The sequence below is a fragment of the Ailuropoda melanoleuca genome, chromosome 11, assembly GCF_002007445.2.
Source record: "Ailuropoda melanoleuca isolate Jingjing chromosome 11, ASM200744v2, whole genome shotgun sequence".
In the NCBI taxonomy this organism is placed as follows: domain Eukaryota; kingdom Metazoa; phylum Chordata; class Mammalia; order Carnivora; family Ursidae; genus Ailuropoda; species Ailuropoda melanoleuca.
In genome coordinates, this window is record NC_048228.1 from 20567274 (window position 1) to 20591356 (window position 24083).

Here is a 24083-nt window from a genome sequence, read left to right on the forward strand (position 1 = left end):
GTCGTACCTACTTCGGTTCATACTGCTTAGGTTTTCACATGATTTACGATGTTCCTTAAATGAGAATTTGATTGTTTTCTTGTAATCTTGATAATGTATACTCAAATAAGAGTTACTTGAAATGTTTTGGGGCGTGTCTAAGTGGATTGATTTGAGTATTACCAACACAGTATGCACTCTTCATTCTCAGAAGGTGAATTGTTTAAATGTCCTTACCTGTGATATGTAGAGACAAACCAATCTCTGCCTTTCCCTTGGTTTTTCAGGTATTTTTAGCTATTCCTTTGTGTTTCTCTGTTTCAGTTTTACAATTTGTGTTTCTTTAAAGCCGCTCACAGAGTAAACAGTGTCTTTGTGTGCATCATGAAAACAAGGTAAACTGGCCAGTATACTACAGACAATTCAACCTTCTTGTGATTTTCTTTCTTGTACTTAAACGAGATAAATTAGAAACAAAGCTATATACTCATTTACTTTATAGACAGTTAGCTCTAAACACCAGTTAGCTCTAAGCAATTTGCTCTCAGGCAGTTATTTTAAAGAGCCTTAGGAAAATCATCTTTAAAGGTTGATGCTTAAAAATAAAAACAAAACCAAAACCAACTCTTGATAGGTTCTGTTATACAAAATTATTAGCAGAATAACCTCTCATTTCCAGTTAAATGGATCCTCGATGGCTCCTTTTTATGAAATGCTGATTTCTTCTAAGGGATGATCTCTTCTTGGAAAATGTCCACAGTCTCTATCTGAGGCTTTTCGATTTTGCTTGAATTATATTTGGAAAATTACCACTGTCAGTAGGTTCTTTTCTCTTTCTCTCTAGATGGCAGCATTTGCCTTATAGACTATCTCCCCTTTCTTTTTTTGGACCATCTTTTTTATGAAGGTATGACACCTGGGGAATAAAAATGATGACTTCCAGACTAGGTGACTAAATGCATGACTGCCTGGCGTATTAGTGAAAGCTGAGGTTATTATTTTGCAAATCTTATTTGTGTTTTCTCAGCAAAAAATTTGTATTTCACAAAAATCAAATCATGCAGATCTAGGGGGAAGCATTCCTAATGAAATGAGTAAATACTAAATCTGAAGGCTTTCCTTTCCCCCCTTCCTAGTATATTCACATGGGATACTGTAATTCTTCCATCTTAGAATATTAAGATTTTTACCAATTTGAATGTAACCCAAAAGTTCATGAATGTAAAAAAATCTATATCTTAGTCTGTGAAAACATATATCCACTTGATATGTAGAAATAGAAATAAAATCTTCAAACTTTTTTAGGTTGCGCATCTTCCGTGAAGATTATTGATAGGAAATGTGATGATAGAGCATAGGATTTAAAAGTAGCTGAAATATGCCACCATTCATGGCTGCCTCCGTGGGCGTCTGACCTGTGCAGTTGCATATGGTTCTCTACTCATATGGGCCCTGAACCTGGGCCCTTTAATGCTCTACTGTAACCATCTAGAGATTCTTAATACTGCAGCCATTCCTGCTGTATTTTGACTACCGGTAAATATCTCAGACTGACAAAACCTAGGTAATGAATGTTAATGATAATTCGTATTATGTCATGAAGTGTGAAGTATACAAAATGTTAAATGATAACTGAGAACCTCTAGGTATAATTAGAAAGCACTCACTTAAGTTTCTTGAATGTTTAAAGTCACAATTTCGCAAATAGCAAGATTTTCTAAATTCAATAAAAGAAAAATAAAGATTGACGGAAATAGTGTTCTTTATTTTTCCATTTACAAAAACTGAATATATTTCAACTCGTTTGTTTCTGTGGTTCCAATGGGAATCCAGAAATCCAGTAGCATATATAAAAGAAGGAAGACAGAAAGAATTAGATGTACATCATTTATGTTCTTTTGGATTAAGTATCTCATAAACTGTTAATATAGCTGGAGAAATGCAGTGAGGATGGTGTTACTACCAAAACAAAGGCAACAGGCAATCATTTTTTAACTGTGTGTAACAAACAAATCAGGACGTTGAGACTTAAGAAAAAAAACCCATTAATTTATGGCTACTCAAGAAAAAAAAATCCCATACTTATTTTCATTTCAAAGTAGTATTGTAACACAGAACATGTGCTGAGATATTACTGCCTGAACAAAATAGTTGTTTCTAAACCGTTTAAGAAATCTAAGGTGGAAGGGACCACTGTCGGAGTTGCCAATTTAAATTTATGGCTGTGTGAGTTCAGCTCATTTCATTGACATCTACTGAAATATGTCATTTAATATTGGTTGACTTTTTTGGATGCTGAATAAGTAAAGAGCATGTAAGCCACCCAATAACCCCCATAAATCAAGGAAGAGTGCAAATAATGTCCAGTCTCCTGTTTATCTCATCGGTAAATTCCTAGATACCAAAGCATAAGCCAGAGTGGTCCTAGAAAGTCATGTGAACTCTAGAGATGCTTGTATGCACAAGAACTCAATGATAATTAGAAGAAAAGGAGGGAAAGGAAGGAAAGAAAGGCGAAATGACATTTTCTGTGTATACTTAGGCAATGGGGTTAGTAGAAGTAAGAGCAGATTAGATTTATAGTGTTATAGAAAGGGCTTTTAAAATTTTTCTCTGAATTCCTAGACCTGCATACAGTTTCCTCCAAACCTGTAGACCGTGTGGTTAAAAATGAATATAGAGGGGTGCCTGGGTGGCACAGCGTTTGAGCGTCTGCCTTTGGCTCAGGGCGTGATCCCGGCATTATGGGATCGAGCCCCATATCAGGCTCCTCCCCTATGAGCCTGCTTCTTCCTCTCCCACTCCCCCTGCTTGTGTTCCCTCTCTCACTGGCTGTCTTTCTCTCTGTCGAATAAATAAATAAAATCTTTAAAAAAAAAATGAATATAGAGAGAAGTTCCATGCAAAGGTTGCTAAATTAGGGGGAAGAACATTCATGTAGTACTCCTCTGGTCTGAAACCTAAAGACAGCCACAGCCTCTATGTCAGGGAATAGGGTACAATATTTCCATTTTATATTGAGTGTCTTTGTCTCTGTTTCTAAAGGTAAAATTTTTCATTCAGCAAGTCAATGATAAACCCTGAACTTATACCTAAAAATAAGGAGGAATCATAGTGCTTCTCTCATGATACACATACATGCCTTATACAGTGAAAAAATACTATGTCCTAAGGCTTTGTTGTTGTTCCAAGCCTTTGAAAATACTCTCAAAATATGAAGTGACTATAAAATTAGGAGGTTGTAAAAAAAAAAAAAAGATGCCAAAAGGAGAAAATAGAATTTTATCCTAATTAAACAAGAAAAAGATACTTTCCTAAGAGTCTTTTCTGACCACATGTTTGGTTGGAGGTAAGAGAGTGGTATGAGTCTCCGTCATTATCAGAATAACTCAAAGAGATAAACAAAAGTTATCTAAACAAACAAGTTATAATTCTATTCCATGATGACATTTATAGGAACAGTCATTTTTTCCCAAGCTGATAGAATATCAAGAAATACATAAACATTGAAATAAATTGCATATTCTAGATATATATAAAAAGGAAAGACATCTTCGTGTAATCAGGCACATATGCATCACACATAGTTTCTTTCTGAGCTATAACCCTGTCTTTTTTTTCCCCAGTTGGGAAGATACATCTGTTTCTTCTCCCTCATTTGATATGATCCAGTAAAATCCAAGCTTTGGAGACGTTTGCCTGGAACATCAATGATTACTTGATTTCTCAGCACATAAATCTAACTCCAATCCTTGTAGGGCATATATTAGTAATGAGGTAACTCAGCCTATGGCATCATCTTCTCTTTACTTCCTCCACCAGGAGCATTTCTGTAACCTGCCACTTTAATATTGTCAAGACTGATGTCAATTGTTTTCCCAGATCAGGATGGTGGAGAACTATACAATGTTTAAAGAAAAACAGAAATGGCTCTGGAGGTTTGTAGTATTTCTGAATATCAGCATTGTGAACACTGAATGCTAAACTTCAAGTTAAATTCCAAAACATGATGCCCTAGAAGATTCAGCTGGAACCTGGATGCCAAGTCTCTGTCAGATTTCTTAATACCTAAGTGGATGCCTCCCATGCATATACCCTTTTTTTCTTTACTTGCCATGTCCTCCTTTTGAACACATGCATAATTATATTAAATTTTTTCTGTTTTAGTTGGAGAACATTGACCATCCTTGCCAGTGTGGCATGAATACATCATCTGAGGACAAATTTTCCTTTTGAAAGATACTGGTTTTTTTGGTCAGTGCAGTGGAAGTGAAGACATTTTTGTCTGTTGTGCCGAACCGACTAGTAAGGACTGAATTAGCAGGCGACCTGGATACATGAAAAACTACCTATGTAACAATGCTGTTGAGCATATATATTTAATTGTATTTCACATACTGTGTTTTAGACTTTCAGCAAGGCCAGCTTCATGGGTATGGGACTTATATAATTCCATAGGACTTCACACTTAGTGGGACCTTTCATTTGATTTATGCCTTGCTGTTGTTGCCTTGCAGTTCTTAATAATTTTTGATTTTTGGAGGGGGTACCTGGGGTTTCCATTTCTCCCTGGGCTCCACAAATTATATATCTGGTCTTGACATCCAGTAGTAATTCTTTCAAATTTTTGGCCTCTAGATACATTACTACTAGTAGGGAAGGCTAGTTGATTGTCCATGAGAACATAGTGGGGACTCAGTAAATAGTTGGTATAGACTGAGCTTTGATCTTGAAAGAAGAATACAGGCGTCCAATGATCATGAAAGATTGTTTATAAAGAATAACTGTATACATTTTTCCATTGATTTTCATCATAAAAACAAAAGATTTGTTCGTATGGACTATTCTGCCAGTGGACAACTTGAAATCTTTTGGTGAAGAGAAGTTTAACTTAAGGAGCTTGCCTTGCCCTTCATCAATGTTTTAAGATCTGCCTATAGTTTTCCTCACATACTTCAGTTTAAGATCTTTAAGTAAAGCAATTTATTTTGCTTTCATAAAAAGTAAAAAATCAACATAGGTTTGAAGCCCTAACTGCTTTGCCTTCTGGCAATTTAAGATTGGGTTAACTTTTTTTTTTTTAGAAGGATGGCCACTGAGGTTTTGTTAACCTAACTTCCCAGCAGTCTATAAAACACAGTTCATAAAACACAGTTTCCAGTTGAGGTCTTCTTTTACCTGTAGTTTTACAGTGGACTTCTACTCACTATTTGTGAACTGAAGAGCTTCCCCCCCTCCCTGTACTTTCTACCTGAAAACATCATCTATCGAGACTATGAGAGTTATCTTATTATTGTTGCCTATCTATTTGTCATGACTTTACCTTGGATGGTGATAGCAAGGACCAGCCAAGAGAAGGCCAGCATTAAGAAGGCTAACACATCTAGTGAAACTGCAGGGATCTGAATACGGGACTGGAAAAAAAAAAACGTCAGTTGTTTTCAGGCTTCCACTGTTGGTCTAAGAATCTGTAACTAGTCATCTAAAAATGAAAAATGATCAACATGAGACAGGAAGGGGTGAGATACAGTTACCATGTACAAAAGAATCAAATTTGGTCTGAGGCTCAGGATGTCTATTCAAGAAAGTTCAAGTTAGGTAATTAATGAGGTTCTCAGTAGATAGTCAGCCAGCATCAATGAGGATGAATAGTAGTTGTTTAGGACCAGTTCATGAAAAGACAGAATCAGGGGCAGAAATTCAGTTTCAAGGGGGCTGATATAATCAGGAGGAAATTCCACTTCTATAAGAGACAGAGAAGACAAAGTAGGAACGAGTTATTGAGGAAAGAGCAAAGGAACTAGTTAATAAGGTGCTGTGGCCCCTAGCTAAACTGTCTCAATACCCAAATAGGAAGTTACTAAGATAGGGATAATAAAAAAGTAAAATTTGCTGTCATTATCAAGTAATGCTGATGCTTTGTGAAACTTTTGAGTAGACGGGGAAGCTGGTAGGGACATCAGCTGAAGCCACAGAATTTTATCATTCCATTGGTGTGGACTAGCCATTTATTCTTTGATAAAATGTAGTACCACCAAAAAAACCCAGAAAAAATATCAGCTACTCAAGGAGGTAAGAGAATATTTTTACATAATTATAATGATGGCTTCTTCCCTCTGTTCAATGGATACTTTTGGGGGAAGTTATGTTTATTGTCATATGTTTACTGTAAGTAGGATTGTAAAATCTTTTAGAAGAACAGAGATCATATTTAAGCCCTGACCGTGGGCACAATGAAAGATTTGATCTCTGCCTACAGTAGAACCAGGCATTTTGACATTTTACTGTGGTAACAGGAGTGTTTGGCTTTGTTTTTTACAGACTGGCACAGTGCCATTACTTTATATCCCCCTGAAATAGCACTTCTAATACCCGTGCCTCCTTCCAGTGCTCTTGCACTGGTTCAAGACTAAGAAGAAATGGCCCAGTGCCAGCTCTAATTAAGCAATAAGACACTCCAGGCAGTACATTTCTGAGGATTACTGCATGCCTGCCTTAAGTGTGTCACTACTCAAGAAGGGCAATCATCCTTTAGAAAATGCATTCTCTGAAGTGACTTATTGCTGTTTGGAAGGGGAACTTCTATAACCTGGAAGGAAAAAAAAGAGAAGTATTTCCCATGCACTGCACCGCATTCTCTGTGTAGTTTTCTTATTCCTTTGAAAGAGGGGAGCAATATTCACCTGAGGACATCAGGTGATTATTCTAGGTAGCAATGAGACACTCTATCGAGACCAGATCCAACCACGGACACGTGCTTGTCTGTCGTCTCACTGCAAGTCAGAACATACAATGGATAGGTATTTAATCTGAGGGATTTTTGCCAGTTGTATGAAAGTTTCCTCACCAGACAAATTTTAAAATAACGCCACACCTCTCTTGTTTAAAGTTCAAAAGACAAGAGTTAGAAAATGAGTTTTGATGAATCGAGGACAAATTATATGTCTAAGAAGCATATGGTATAGAGTACTGGTTATGAAGTCATCCTGTCAATCCAGAATGCTGAGTTTGAGTGTCAATCTTAATACTTTTTAGCTATATTACCCTGAGAAAATTATTTTAATTCTCTATTCCTCATTTATTTCATCTGTAAAATATGTGTAATAAGCATACCTACCTTATAGGATTATTTTATAGATTAAATGTGATGACATATGCAAAACAATTTAAGTTGTTGGCACATAGGAAGGCAAAAATTATCTCTTGACTCTTTTCTTTTTTTTAAGATTTTAGTTATTTATTTGTCAGAGAGAGCACAAGCAGGGGGAATAGCAGGCAGAGGGAGAAGCAGGCTCCCCACAGAGTAAGGAGCCTGATCTGGGACTCGATCCCTGGACCCTGGGTTTACAACCTGAGCTGAAGGCAGATGCTTAACTGACTGAGTCACCCAGGCATCCCAATCTCTAGACTTTTTGAAAATGATTCTTATGTTTAAATTTATCAGTAATCCTCAAAGGATATTGAACAGGGAATCAGAATTACTCTACCTTACTTGTGTAAATTGGGAAAAGTTGCCATCTCTAAATTTCAACTTCTATATCTAGACAATGGTCAGAAATTTAGGCAGCCTCTAAGACGGCCCCAATGATCCTGGTCTCTGGTGTTTACAACCTATGTAATCCCCTCACCTAGGAAGTGGGCTGGACTGAGATGTTATTTCTGAGATCAGATCATAAAAGGTAGTGGCTTCTGTCTCAGAAGCCCTTTCTAGCTGTCTTTCTCAGCATACTAGCTACCATGTCATCAGGACACACACTTATGGAGTGCCACATGGGGTGAACAGCAACATGAATGAACCTGAAAGTAGATGGCCACCCCCGACAGGCCTGATCTTGCTTGGCTGCGACCTCAGGAGAGATGTGGTACCAGAGCACTAGCTAAGCTGCACCCACATTCCTCATTACCGAGACTGAGATGATAAACATTTCTTGCTTTTAGCTACCAAGTTTTGAGTTCATGTCATGTAGCAATAGGTAACTAATACAGTCAATAAGCTAACATATGTGGAGGGTGCTGAAAATGCACAACATGCTTATGATATTGATGTATTAATGTTGTTAATAATGACCTTAAAGAAACCAAGTCAAATAAGCAGAAAGCTATCAAATTACATTATTTTATTGTTTGCTCCATATGTATTTGTATCGTTCATTAGCAACAACGAAAATCTGGGGAGATATCTGTGCCTCCTTGTGCCACACGCCATTATGGGACTGGTAATACAGCAGCAAAAATACTCCAAACGTCCCTGTCCTTTTGAAGCTTACATGTGGGTAAGTAAATAAAAGGCAGGGTACTTTAGGTGTCAGTAAGTACTTAGACAATAAAACCTGAGCAAGGAAGCGGATAAGGAGCGCTTGCATATAGGTTGTGTGTTTTTGTTTTATAGTTTTAAAAAGGTTGGCAAGGATGAGACCCCATGCGAAGGTAATATTTAAGTCACCATCTAAAAAGTAACAAGTCTTGAAGACATTGAGGAAAGAATGTTCCAGGTGCAGGCAGTAGCAGGAGCGGAGACCCTGAGGCTGGGTCTTTCCTGATCCTTCAGGAACATCAGGAGATGAGATTAAAGGGGTGTCGGGAGTCAGTGTGGATTCCTGTAGGCTATTTCAGATCAGGCTTAACTCTGAGTAAGACGGGAAATCACAGAGGGCTCTGAGGAGATCATAGCATGATGTGATTCTGGTTTTACAGGATCCTTGGCTGCTGACTGGAGAATAGACTTGAGATGCGGGTGTGGGTGGAAGGGAGACAAGAGTGGCAGCCAGGAGGCCAATTACTGACATTAGTTTAAGTGAAATAATAAAATGCGATTTAACTTTGTGATAATTGAGAAAAAGATGGCCTAAAATTTCCTTTCATTTATAAATATATTGAGGTAACTTTGTTAAATTCTCATGAGAAAAGCAATGTACAAGTATTAAGGCAGAAGTAAAAAATGTTATTTTACTCATGCCACTTGATAGCCTTAGGAAGAAGATTATGGATGTATATCTAATTCACTCTGTTATGATTCATCTGTGTACACACACACACACACGCACGTATATGTGTATATATATGTATGTGTATATATATATACACACATAAATGTATGCACATATGCATGTGTATATATTATACATATATATACAAACACTCATGTATAATTGCAAAGAGTCTGTGTGTGTGTATATATATATATATATACATAAATGTGTGTATAAAATCTATGTGAATGTGCATATACATACACAAATGTGCACCATGGAAGAGAGCATGCAAATGTGACAAAATGTTAGTAACTGATAAATCCAGGTAAAGGTGTATGTGTGCTTATTCACTACTCTTGCAACTTTTCTGTAGTCCTGAAATGTTTCAAAATAAAATGTTAGAGGAAAAATAATCAGAATTGTGTATTCATTAAAAATTGATTTTTTACTAAATACATAAATATACTATGGTAAAAATAAAAAAGAAATAGGATTATGGCCTTGAGTCCCTCACTTGGGTGTTTATACACTAATTAGACTAAGCTAAACACTATACAGTTAAATCAAATTATGGATGCCGGGGGGCCTGGCCTCTCCTAGCTGATTACTTTGTAATTTAATGCTCATAAACACTTGCAAGAAACCTCATTTACTTGCTAAAAAAATTAAGCACTTCAGAAAACTTGCTAAGGGGAAGTGGGTAAATTTAAATTAACAGGTAGAGTGTGGCATTGTAGAGGAATGATTCACTTGTTTGATGTATTCACTACTTAGAGAAGTGATTCTGTACACATCTCAGACAAGATGTGTTGTCACAGAAACAGTCAACTAAACGATCAATGTGGACAATAGTATTTCAGAGTTTGATGCATTAAAATTGTAATTGGTGTGCTACCATTAGTTCTATCATAATTCTACCTATTCTTGGCTTTGTCTATTGAATACGGTGTTGAAACATTTTTAAAAAATTGTTCTTTCAGTTTTATTGAGAAAAAAGTCAAAGTAAATGGAATAAATAGAAGGTAAAGGGACAAAGCAGAACAAAAATTATTTTAGGTCACAAAAAACTCCAAATTTCCATCCCAAAATAAATTTAAGCAACATATTTCTTGCTGCGATAAGCCAAAAGTTCAGTGTCACATTGATTTAGATGCTAGGTGGAGATGGAGATGTTGGATGGAGTGGGGATGAACCAGTCTACCTATGTGGTGTGAGGGGTGGTGATGAGTTCTGAGGGCGTGGATACATATGAAAAGCAACAGTGTCATAGAAAGCTTTTCTTAACTTCCTGATGCTATTGCTTACTTTGTGTTAAATAAGAAGTTATAGAAGGTGATGTTTAGTTACATGAGGTTGAGCCATATTGAAGAGTGGCCAACTTTTCCATCTCATGATTTTGGCATCATTTTGAGTTCCTTCTTTCCTCTTGCATCTTATTCCCATGTCCCTCATTGAGGCTGATCACCTTCTGATTGGTTTACCGTTACAGCCTTTTTCCTCCCCCCTCTCCCCAGGCTTTCCTCCTTTAATTCAGCCTACACTTGACTGCTAAATCAATCTTCCTAAAACGTTGCTGTCATCACATTAGTCCCTTGATATGGCAGGCAGAACGGAGCAGAGGAAGATAAGCCGGGAGACAGGAGGCCTACACTCTGGTCCTGACTTGACTGCTGCTGGCTGGATGCCTTTGGATGTATCTTTCTCCTGGTCCCCACTTCCTTTTGGGCAAAATAAAACTAGTGGAGTCATAAAGTTCCCTTCAACTCTAAAATCCCACATACCTGTGATTAAAAGTTTAGCCTTATGGATGAGTCTATAAAACTTGACCTGTATGTCTCTGCCTCCATCCCCTGCAGCCCTTTCTTACCTGAGTGACCCACATGTTCTCAGCCCTGTCTCCTTACAGTGATTGCAAAACTTGTGGGCAATGAGAAGTTAGTCCTCTGAAATATTACTCGCATGTGCCCAGTTGTATTGACCTCACGGCTCATCTATGTGAAACTTTCCCCAGTGTTTTCAGTTTTTACATTGCAGTTCACACCTCTGGAACTCTCACCTTTATCTTCATAATTTAGCCCTTTCTTATGGATCGTCTAAGTAATGGTGACAATAATATTAGCTAAAATTTATCAAACACTTATCAAGTATTAGGCACTACATTGTTTTCTTTTCCTTATTTTATTTATTCATTCAACAAGTCCTGTTATTATTCCTGCTTTACAGTTAAGGAAACTGAGATATAAACAGGATAAGAAATTTTCCAGAGGTTACCCTGTTGGTAGCTGGTGAAGAACTAGTTCCTAACCAGATCTGCCCAATTCCTGAGTCTATGTTCTTAACCACCAGACCGCACCATTGATGATGATGTTTCTGTTTTGTTTTTTTCCCTCTTGTAAATTATATTGCTGGGAATTCTATCTTATACTTTTTGTTGAATACCACAGAAATCTGACCTGTAACAAGTACACATAGCATAAATTCTTGGGAAATAGTGATTAAATTAATAGAGGTTAGGTTGCATTTTCTCAGGGCTGGGCAGTTTCTAATGTGGTTGTTCAAAATGTTTTAGACGTATATCTCTTGACGAAGATAGTAGTCCATAAGAAGTTATTAATTTTAAAAATATAGAATATTGTGATAAAAACAATGTGCATATTTATATATTTTTAAAATGACAATCTGTGTTTACATTTGTACTTTTTTAAAGGATTTTATTTATTCATTTGAGAGAGAGAAAGAAAGAGAGAGAGTGAGCACAAGCTGGGGGGAGGGGCAGAGGGAGAGGGAGAAGCAGTCTCCCCACTGAGCAGGGAACCTGACTCAGCGCTCCATCCCAGGAACCTGAGATCATGACCTGAGCCAAAGGCAGAGGCAGATGCTTAACCGACTGAGCCACCCAGGCACCCCTACTTTGTACATTTTTAAAATTAGAAATTAAAAGAAGACTATAAATGTGCATATACTTATAAATTATTTTTAAATTAACATAAAAAAAGTGAGGAGGCTGTACACTAAACTTTTAATATTGGCTGCTTCTAACTGGTGAGATTGAAAGGAAGGAAGAAGAGGCTTAATTTTCCTTTAAGCAAAAAAAAAATAAAGATTGAATCTTGGACCTTAAATTTTTTTTAAGGTTTCATTTGGGATTTTTTTTATAGTACCCTTTCCTGAAAGCATTCATTTTTATTTTAACATGCATTTGGCTGATTTTGAACAAGTTGAATGTAGATTTTTCTTAATATTTATTGTGAGAAGAATATTATATTGTACTAAGTGGAAAAAATAGAGAATTATTTGGCATGTTTCTTCAGCATAGCTTGTCTGAACTTTATAACTGTAAGGTTGACATTTAGGATTGTGAATTTTACTTCTAAATTCAATCAAACAATCTCTTCTTAGAAAGTATCTGACACTGAGATTATTGATTTATTCTTCACATGAAAGATTTGATATTAATCTGTTAATTAATTCAAAATTCTAGTCATATGAAAATATTTCTGGATCCTTTTACCTATCATGCTTCACTAATAAAGAATGCCAGAAAACCAATATTTGAAGACTAGAGCTGAAATTTTTGAGATGCAGTATTCTCAAACATTGGTTGTAAAGTTTGTATAATTAGCATGACCCTTGGATGATGTCTTTTGATATTTGATGAAATGGGGCATGAACTCTTCTCCTGCCATCCAGGAGGCCTGTAATACTACCCAGAATGATGCCTGGGAATTTTAAACTACGAGATAGTTCTTATCTAAGAAACTCAGGGAGAGAGGCATTTGTCCACTCTACTGACTTCTGTTAGCAGATTTATGCTGCTTAGATCAATATGTTTCTACCTTCTTACCTGCCCCCTAAACTTACTTCTTAGATTAAAAGAAAAGAAAAAAAAAAGATAATGCTTGATCCCAATTTTCATAACTAAAGAAAAACAATGTATGATAATAATTTTATAGAAAACCACTCTAGTTTATATTCTTTGTTACAATATTTTTTAAACACAGAAAACTATTGACTTTCCTTGCGGGACTAATCATATATTTTAAGAAAACAACTAGAATTAAATTGAAATAAGAGGCTAATAATGAGATACTTTATTAAAAGCATTTCAATCAGAAGTTATTTCTTCATAAGCAGCTTTTCTAAGTGGTCACTGTTTTAGTAATTATAAGACCATTATCTTTTCTCTTACATCAGTCTTGACTAAAGATCAATTGAAGGAATAAATGTCTCTTTTATAAAGATAAATACTATTGGAGAAAGGATGATTTTTAAAAATCGCCTATTGTAACCAAAGGTTTGCTCTTTGATTAAAAGTATCTCTAAAACAAATAACCTGCATGCGTAGATGTGTGTGTAACTAATGCAATTAATCTTCATGCTAGATTAACTTGATAAAATATTGACCTAATTTGGGATTAAAAGATTACAAGTAACATTTTGCGCTGAAGGCTGTAACATGCCTCATGTCAACGCAGTAATGACAGAATTAACCTCCCAAGGCCTCTTCAATTGGGGCATTTCTGAGCTGCTACTTGAGGCGTGTTTAGATGACCTACAATGGCTGGTGCACAAAAGGCCCCATGATGCTGTTTTCTCAGCCAGCTGAGCTGTTTCCCTGATTCAGAGCTGAGCAAAGGGAAAACATATTTAAGAGACGTTCTAGAAGTGTCCAGCTTCTGCTTGCTAAATAAATGTTTTAATTTACTAGTAAAACAAGTTGTCTGGAATTATTTGAAGCATTTTTATTTTAGGCACAAAAATGCCATTTATAAGCGTTGTATAATTGCTTACAAGTGTCAGATATTCTGCTTTTAAATGTAAAGATTTGAAGGTAGAAAAAAATTTCCCTGTTGTTTAATTTCTCCTTTTTTGTGATTTTGGTTATAGTTTTCTGATAATTAATAAAGAATTCTTATTGACAACTTAGTGTGGCTAGAGATAATGGTACCTGACTCCTTTCTGTCATTGGGTTTACTGTGTATGATACATAAAATTTCAATCTATAGTTAATGCACAGTTACTCTTGGCAGTAAGGGATGAAGCTGCATAACAAATGAAATATGTAGATGATTAAAAATGATTTTTTTAGAAAAACAATTGTGAGAGGAAGGAAAGCAGTGTTAGTATAACCTGTAATTATCAAGTGGAATAAAATAAAAATGGCTAAGAAGCCTTACATTCTTGAATGGATCATATCTTCCCTTAATAGAGTTTCTAGTTTTCTAGATCCTGATTTTCCTTATCTGTATAAGTACACCAAATATTTCCATGGAAAACAGATAGGAAAAGCCCCGTCCTTTCCACTTAAAGTTGGCAAAAACTCCATAGATGTGAGTATGTGAAAGAAGACTATCTCAGGCTGGGCCAGCCTTATGTGGAGGCATTCTAATGATGCTCACAAGGGGCTTTGAAAGGTTTTAAGTCAAGGCTTTATGACATAAAATGCGAGCCAGTTCCTAATCTTTCTACTGTTAGAACTTCCTTCTGGGTTTCAGCAATCAAAAATCTTCATGTGGGAACACCTGGGTGGCTCGGTCGGTTAAGCATCTGCCTTTGGCTCAGGTCATGATCTCAGGGTCCTGGGTTCGAGTCTGACATTGGGCTCCCTGCTCAGTGGGGAGTCTGTTTCTCTCTGCTCATGCTCTCTCTCTCTCTCAATAAATAAATAAATAAATAAAACATTAAAAAAAAGATACTCTCCCTCTGCCCCTCCCCACTGTGCGCTTGCACTCTTTCTAAAAAAGAAAAAAAAAATCTTCATGTGGAACACACATACAGTATTATTTTTCCCAAGTTCTTTAACACCCTGCAGCTTCTCCACACATAAAACAGACTTCCAGAGAATTTTGACTCATTTTATGACCAAACTAAGAAATCCATTGTCAATATTTCTTAGAAGAAGTACATTTTAAGAAGAAATAAATATACTATTGCATTTGATGAGTTTTCTATGGAAAGCAATATGTTAATTTTGGATATGAGAAGCAATAAAATATATGAGCCAACTCGTACTCATTTGTGACTGCTTTTTCCTAAAAGTGGAAAATTCCTACCATCAAGTCTATCTATATTAGTCAGTATTAATGGCTTATATTGGTTCAATATATATGTCTAAATGTACCTAAAAATACTTCAAAAGTATTTATTACCAGGGTTTCTGATTTACTGTGAATGGAGGGCTGCAGAGACGACTCTTTCAGCAATTTCTTGCCTGTTATTCTTTCTGCATCATTACTCATTTCCTTCCCTTGTTCAGTCGTGTTTTTATTCATGAGTGACTCAAAACCTTTTTGGAGTCTCTGCCATTTTATCTCTGCAAATATGTAGCACGTGAACCAGTCCTCATTGTATTTCATATAGAGAAACTCAAAATGAAAAGAAAAAATAACAGAAGAAATTGCCATTTTGTCAGAGTTCAACCCATTGAATGTGGCATATATGGCAGCTTATACTTAAGATGTTTTTATAGATAAAAAGACTTTTAGCTATTCTTGCTTTTCAGCAAGTCAAAAAAATTAATGGGTAAAAGAGATTGTAATCTTTCTGTCAGTTGTGTGTGATTGTTTCCACAAAATGATTAGTGTGTATGGTAAAAAAAAGAGTAGACAAACACAAAGTTGTAATTTGTACTTGTACAAAACTTCTGCTTTTATACAAAGCATGAAATTAGTGTGTGCCAGAGAAAAGAACAGAAAATGTCTGTTTTTCTGACAGAACTTGTTTCTATGTACTATTAATATTTTTCAATTTAGCAGAAGTTATTAGATACATGTTCTATGACATTTGCACTGCTTGCATACCATAAAGACAAAGAACTGGGCTAAAGCAAATGGACTTTTTCTGTCCAAATCTCCTTGACTTGCTTGTGAATTTGAGATTCTAGACTTGCATCTTCTTCTCAAACTCTCTTTTTCTTCGGTTTCCTGGTATGTCATTATCCCAATTCTTCCCATATTTGGGTGATTCTTTCTACTTCCTTTCCTTTTCTGGATCCTTTTTTTTTTTTTTTTTTTTACTTCCCTACCTATTCTGTTTTAGGTTTACTTTCATCTCTTTTTTGGTGAGTTTATTTATTCTCTTGACTTCAACTGTCAATTTTAGGCCAGTAGAATCATAATTAACTTTGGTTATTTCTGAGGAGTGGGATTATGGGGGCTTTTCTGTAATCTCTAATTGAATTTAACCTCAAATTTGAATTATTTTCAGATAATAGTTACTACTTTTAACATCAAAAGTAATGAAGACATTTGTATGGCAGCTCCAAATGGCTTACACTGATAGCTCGGGTCTTAGATATTTTTCTGCAGAATTTATCAGTTCCACTTCTTTTTTATTTTTTTCCTCCCTCTGAATCAAAGTATAGTTCAAACACCTGCTCATTACCACAGTTCCAGGGGCCTTCAAAGTGTGCACCAGAGTGCCCTCATCAATTTACCATCATCTGCAAGATCTCATCATCCTCTGCACTGTTTCTGCATTTACAGACTCCCCTGCCACATCGTGTTGTCCCATTAGGGGATATGATGCTTTATACACTTCTGAGATATCTCACCATTATTTAAATATTTTTCCATTTGATTTATAAAGTCCCTAAAGTCTGCAAACTGTACTGAGGATAGTAATGGTAAAACATAAGCCAGATTATTTCTCTCTGCTCAAACCCCTTCAGTGTTTCACCAGTTCATTTGAGTAAAAAACAAAACCACTTACAGGTATATGGTCTTCGTCCATTCTAAGTGTAGACCCACACGAAATAAAAAGAACTCAAGCAGATACTTGCATACCAATGTTCACAGCAGCGTTATTCACATTAGTCATAGGGTGGAATCAAGCCAAATGCCCATCAGCACATAGACAAAATGTCACACATATGAACAATGGAATATTATTCAGCCTTAAAAAGAAATGAAATTCTGATCCATGCGACATGAATGAACCTTGAAAACATACTAAGTGAAATAAACCAGACACAAAGGACACATACTGTATGATTCCATTTGTATGAAATACCTTGAGCAGTCAAATTCATATTGACAGAAAGAGTGACTACAAAGGTCTAGGAGAAAGGGGTGATTGGAAGTTATTACATAGTGGGTGCAGAGTTTCAACCTGGGTTGATGAAAAATTTCTGGAGGCAGATAATGGTGATGGTTGCACAGTGTGAATAGACTCTGTACCACTGAACTGTATACTTACAACGGGTAAAATGGCAAATTTAATGTAGATATATATAGATATATAACCACAATAAAAAATGCTCTCAAAAACATATTTTTAAAAGTATAATAAAAATCACATAGCTACTTGTCCTGTGTCTGCCTATGACTGTCAAGTTACATCTCCACGTCTGAACTATGATTTGTCAATTCTTTTCTTCTGCTCTATGTTAGAAATGTAAGTTCTAAAACCTTCTTGCAGGAAGAAGTAGAAACAAAAGGAAAACAGAGTTATGAACAACAAAAAGTCAAGGGTGGCAATGCAGTAATTGAAGTTCAAGATCTTTGTGTACTGTGTCTGTGGAGAACTGGCCTACGTGTTTTCATTCAGCCATCCACTCAATTCAGTGTGCCACTCTTGTTTTAGGTTCTGAGGGTCCAGCAGTAAATGAGACAGATAAGATCTTTAACCTAAAGGATAATTTCAGGTACTAATAAGTGCTATGAAGAAAGATAAAGCAGGATAAGGTGATGGAGTGTGTGTGTGTGTGTGTGTGTGTGTGTGCACTCATGCTTGGGTTAAGATGGGGTGGTGATAGAGAAAGAGAGGTGGGAAAAAAAATCATTGTTTCATGTGTCTCTGGACTACGTATCGCTGTAATGGTTTCCGATGATGATGGTGCTCATCTTAAAGTCCAATGAGGACCACATTACTAATGGGTCTCTCTCTCTGACACACACACACACACACGCACACACGTGGCTTTGATGATGTGCCTTTGTAAGGGTGGTAAAATTCACATATCAATTCGTGTATAAGCATAGCATTACTTCAGTGTCCTAAACCTGTTTCTGTGTTGCTCTGCCAAGTCTCTTTTAGCAATATCGACAAGAGGGAAAATAATATTTCCTCACAGTGTATGTGTATGTTTTTCTAAGTAGATTCACTCCCTGAGATATTTATTGCTATTGGCTTTTTCGTCCACTAGCACTTGAGTTTATTGTGGTTAGAGTGTATATTCCTTCCTTTTTAAACTTTGTATACCTCCCAACACTTTCTTCAGTGCATATAGCAATGTGTTTTCTCAGTAAATATTTCTCAAATTGAACTGAATCCATGATTTGAAGATTTAGTTTTGCATGTTAGAGGTGGTCAAATTTCACAGTTGTGTTATTATTGTTAAGAGATCTTAATCATATTTTTCTTCCTTTGGAATTGTTATAATTATACAAGGTAGTACTTTGGGAGTGTGCCAGCCTACAGAGTTTGAGAAGCTAAAGAAATGTCTTGTGGAAAGTCTGTTGGCTTTATGCTCATTTATTATTGTTAACGAACAGAGCTGTCCCTTACACTGGAGTGTGCCTCAGGTGCCCGTGCTTTCAGGAGATTTTCAGAGTCCTCTTATTCTGCTTTGATAGAGTCATGAGGTTTTTTCAAAGGTGGGGGGAGGGTGGATTTAGATGTTGGGTGTTGACATTTTATTTTTTCTATTTTGGGTGAAGTTCCCATGGAAGCTCTGAAAATACTTCTGGTCAAAGAATAAAACATTTTACAAACAGATGTCTTGATGGCAACTTTTTCATGCAGTCACGTTCCCTTAAAAATTTATTTAGAGACTGAATAGTTTTATTTATAGAATTGGACAGAAAATAATCACTAATTGTTTTAGGATCTCTGTTGCAAACATTTTGGAAGGCATTTCTGGATACATTTATCAGACTTCATTTTTTAACTATTTTGAAAGTTGAAATTTTTTTCTCTAATGTCACCAATTAGAACAAAAGCATGCTTCCCTATTCCTTTAATGCCAGCACTCCCTAGTGTTTTGTCCTTAGCCTTCTTTAGCCTTAGGGTCCCATGTGCCATCTCACATGTTATCTAAATTTTTAAACGTTCCTACTATTTGCTCTAAGGGTGCCCACTTTCTTGATCCATCTGGCTTCTGTCCAGTCCCTAGGTCCCTCCTCTTCTCCCTTTCTTTCCTCCAGGCTGGACTCTGACTTGCTTCCCAGATTACTCTCACATCAACATCCTTAAATTCATCTTCTAACTATAAGCTGCTAATCCTGGATTGTTGTCACAATCCACTTTCTCTGCTCCCATGTTCAGGCAGCTGAACCTACCAAAGAATAATCCCATAAACTTGAACATCAATCATTATACAACTACGGTCCCCAATTCGACCAGTTGTTGTAACATGCTCCCTGTTTCAGCATTTTATCCAATCACTTTGACGATTTGAACATTTGCCACATTTCTCATGTGACATGTTTAACCTTTTCCTCCTGTCAGCAAATGACCTCTTGGTTTACTGAGAAAATTGTGCTTCTCACAACTGTATTGCAAACTCTTATTGTAACCCGTCCTTCTACCTATAAGCTCTTTATATCTAGACCAAACTTAAAGTCTGTTCCGTAAAGTCAGAAGATATATCTATCCACCCTATCCTTTGATTCCATTCTGTCCCCATTTTGCTGGACTTTATTTCATTTTTGAGGGCCCAACCCCGCCTTCAAACTCATCCTCTCTAAAAGGATCCTCCTTATGAGGCTATGGGAATGATTAAATCTCTCCCATTCTAATAATACACCTTTTAACCCTGAGCCCCTACAGTTATTATTCATTTTTTCTTCTCCTTTTCTCATTTAAACTTTGTTAAAGAGTAGCTTTCACTTTTACTTTAATTTTTCAGTTCTCTGAAATGTGATTTTGTTTTTAGCCACATATTGAAAATTTTTTTTGTATTAAGGTAATATCTATATACTTAAATTTTCCAAAACCAATAATTCTTTTTCATCATTATATTACTGGGGTGGACACTGGACGTAAAAAGACATATATTATGAAATTATTAAATTATTTTGACTTTTAGTGAGATTTTATTTTATGCTAGAAAATTCACAACCACTTAAATATTGCCCCAATTCGATATTCTTATTTAGGTTTGCAAGGATACAAAACAACAAGGTTTGCAAAGATACAAAATAATAAGATCATCTACAACAAAAAGTATGAAACTACTCAGTCCAGGAAAAATACCATAACGTGGATTTTATAGGATTTTAGGGAAGTGACTGCCATTTTAAAAAAGAAGAATAATGAAGTAATGCAATTATCTTTACTCCTAAGAGACAGTGATCTGGCTGTGGGAGTTCAGAGACTCTTTAAATGTGTAGGGTTTCGGTTCCTCTTCCCACCCTTCATCTTTTTTCATTGAATGCTTATAATTCATCCAAGCCTATATCATATAAGGTATCAGTCAGGGACAAGACAACTGTTCAGTGAATTTGATGGTCTTCTCCCCTTTGACAAAATAGGAAAGCCTAGATAGCTAGGCCACATTCTATGCAGTAGGTGGCTTCATAGAAATGACTTAATAATTGCCATCCACATAATACCTCTATATTTTTTCTTTCCCCTGCCAATCTTTTAACAGATTTAAAATTGTAAATATTTGGAGTTTTTATATAACTCCAAATCATAGCCCATTTGTTTGTTTTTACACTGACTCGTCTATGTACATAATATGAATGGCAGTTAAATAAAGTTCTCTTATTCTATAAACATCCTTTGAGGATGATGTTTTTCATCAGCTTCTTTTATATTTCAAAATGTTTTCCAAGCAGTTATATTATTTATGGAGTTATTTTTCTTACTATTTTGCTATTTAAAATGAAGTAATATATTTTAGCTTCTATTATTGTTTATTGTATATATTTCTTCAGAAACAGGAGAAGCCAGTCTCTCTACTTTCACAACTAAATTCATGACATACTTGTCTTGAGATTAAAAAAAAAAAAAATCCAGCACTGCGGAGCTTTCTACCTAGTGTGCTGTGGCACACAGGCCTTTTGCCCCATGGTTTAGAGGTGCGAAGAAAGATTGATGTCTTCAGCTGTGAGGAAGCAGGGTGGACTCTCAGCCAAAGGCAGCTTTCTCTGTTAAACCAGTGCCCAGAGAAATATTAACATTTCCTTTATGCTACAATATGAAAATAATCAGGAAGCACTACTTTACAGTAAAACCAAACTTAGCTTGAGGATAGTTACGGGGAAAAACAAAATCCTGGTATTTATTTATGCAGCTGCTTATATTACTACAGAATAATGAATAAAGATTATTTTTTATTCAAAATCAAGAAATAAAAATTGTTTCTGATAGCTCTTAACTGGTAACATAAGGCTGTATATCTCGATGTGCAAATAGTTTGATGTTCGTTTTTAAAGTGAGAATAATTTTATCAGCCATTGTTTTTTTGAATAATACATTGCATAATGATGGTCTATGCTTGAGCTGACTGATAAGTAAACACAAGTTTGAAAGTGTGTTTATACATAAAGACTAGCTTAATTGATTCTAATTCTAAAAAAAAACCCATACAATTTCAGGCCAAGAAAGAGGTTTCTTCAGTTATTATAACGTGAAGTAGCCAGGTTGAGTCTGTTTTTTAGTCATTACTATTCTTTTATGCTTCATGCATCAACATCCACTAGAGCAATATTATACAATATAAAATTTCTAACAGGTACTTTCCCTTTTTGTGGATCAAAGTGAATTCAGTAATTTTTGCATTAAATATGTTTTTATTAGCTTATTTATCTATTCATCAAATACTTATTGACTACCTGGAATTTAAGAAACAACAGATGAACATAGGGGAAGGGAAGAAAAATAAAATAAGATGAAAATAGAGAGGGAGATGAACCATAAGAGACACTGAACTCTAGGAAACAAACTGAGGGTTGTTGGAGGGGAGGTGGGTGGGGGGATAGGGTAATTGGGTGATGGGCATTAAGGAGGCATGTGATGTAATGAACACTGGGTGTTATATGCAACTGATGAATCACTAAATTCTACCCTAGTAACTAATAATACAGTATATGTTTACTAAATTGAATTTAAATAAAGAATTAAACAAATATTTATTGACTACCTATTATTGGCCAGATGCAGTGAGATGTCAGAGCAATGGAAACTCAAGATGGAATTCTCCTCAAGCTCGCAATGTTGATTTGGGACTGTGGGTTCCTTCTTTTTATAACAATATATGCAAAAGTACACAGCCTGAGTTTATCCTGAGGCACTGGGATTTAATTTATACTGTTTCCCGTAAAGAAGAAAACAAGGTCTTCTACTTAGGGAAAGAGAGAATTTGTTCTTGAAATCATAGAGCAGAGGATCAATGAGAGTCCTGCCGTGTTACTGTTAGGTCTAGGACTATTAGCTCCTGTAGACCACAAAACTCTATTTTTTGAAATGATAATGAAGTCATAATGCTAAGTCGGTCATAAGCCCAAATACCTGAACTTCCTAATTTTTGATATTTTGGAAACAGTTAAAAATAACCCTTAGCTTCAACTGAGTCTAAGCAGAGAGCTTTTTTTTTTTCTGATAAGGTAATTTTCACTGTAAGAAATGTCGAAGTAGATAATGAAACTTGCAAGAAAAAGACCGAAACCCAAGTTACTTTAGAATGCTAGATTTGTTCGTCAGTGAAAATTGTATCACTACAACTATTTCACCAAGTATTCCTTAAGAATTTTGGTAACTCCTGTCTTGGAAAAATGTAAACCCCTTTTATCAAAACCTAAATTTCTTTTTATTAGATATAAGTATTTATATCGATTAACTCTCTCAGATGGTTCTGGAACTGATGTTCAAGTCCTTTTGTGAAAAAAAAATCCTATACTGCATTTATCATCATAATAAATGCATTAATGCAATCATGATTATTTACTTCCCTTTGGCTTTAAATTTCATTAAGTGATACCATTGTCTTAAACATATTTATTCCAGAGGGAAGAAACCAAACACATGGCAGTTGGCTATCAATGTCAAAGTTTCCTTTCATCCTGGGGCCGGGTAGGGGGAGGATATGGGGAGGAGACAAAGTAGTGTTAGGAGAATGAAGGCTCTGTCTTTCTTGGAGGTGTGGGTATTATTTTACGAATCCAATTTCATAACTATCTTGCCATCTGTCACTCGACAGAAGAGATATAGGACAGTGGCAAACTCGTGTTAAAAAGGCTGTCTTGGGATAACAAAGAGAAAAGTTAATGGACATGGATTTACAAATTATTAATGATTTTTCTTGTCATTTCTTGAAAAATGAAAGCTATGCACGCTGCTTCTTTCCCCAAACAGATTGCATTTTATTCCTCTGCAGTTTGTCCATCAGCCTTCACTCTGACAACATAATCCAGAACTAATCCAGAGCATTCAGTTTTCCTTGTTGGCTCTCAGGCAGCCTGCTTAGACAAATCCTGCTACCTGTCAGCCCTCCTGTGGGTGCCAAACCGGCTGCCAGGTTAACCTCTGGGGAAACAGGAAGACCTGCTGATTTAACCCCAACTTCCCTTCCTGTAATCCACAGTAAATAGGGAGGATGCGAACAGGCTAACTGTTTTAATCAGTCCTGGATCCTTTAAAATGTTTCATACACAGCTTTAGGAACTCAGGTTATGAACATCCCTACGTAAAATCACATGGCAGTTCCTCCAAAATGTGGGCCCTGGAGAAGCAGATGTATCAGATACACCGAAAGGTCTTAATCTTCTAGAGTAGTCTGTGAAAATATATACATCACTTCTCTAGACCGCATCATTGCTTATAAATACTTCTAATTGTCAGGATAAGGTCAAAACTGATTGAGGAGTAAAAAAGAAAAGGAAAAAAAACCCCGCTAATTCAGTAATCATAAAGACTCACACTTTGTTAATTTCTAAAATGTTTGCCATAATTTACTTTCTCTTTATCCCCTGACTCCCCCGATACGTGTATATGCACACACGTTAATTCTTATTGCATGACAGTGAATTTGAATATTGTTTACAGATTGGTCTCAAATGATTCCAATATGAGCAAATAACCAGACAAAGTTTTCAAATGAGTAAATATAAATTAATGTTGCATGGCATTTAAATGAGTCACATAGAATTGATCAAGAATAAAAATGAAGCACATTGAAGTAAAAAG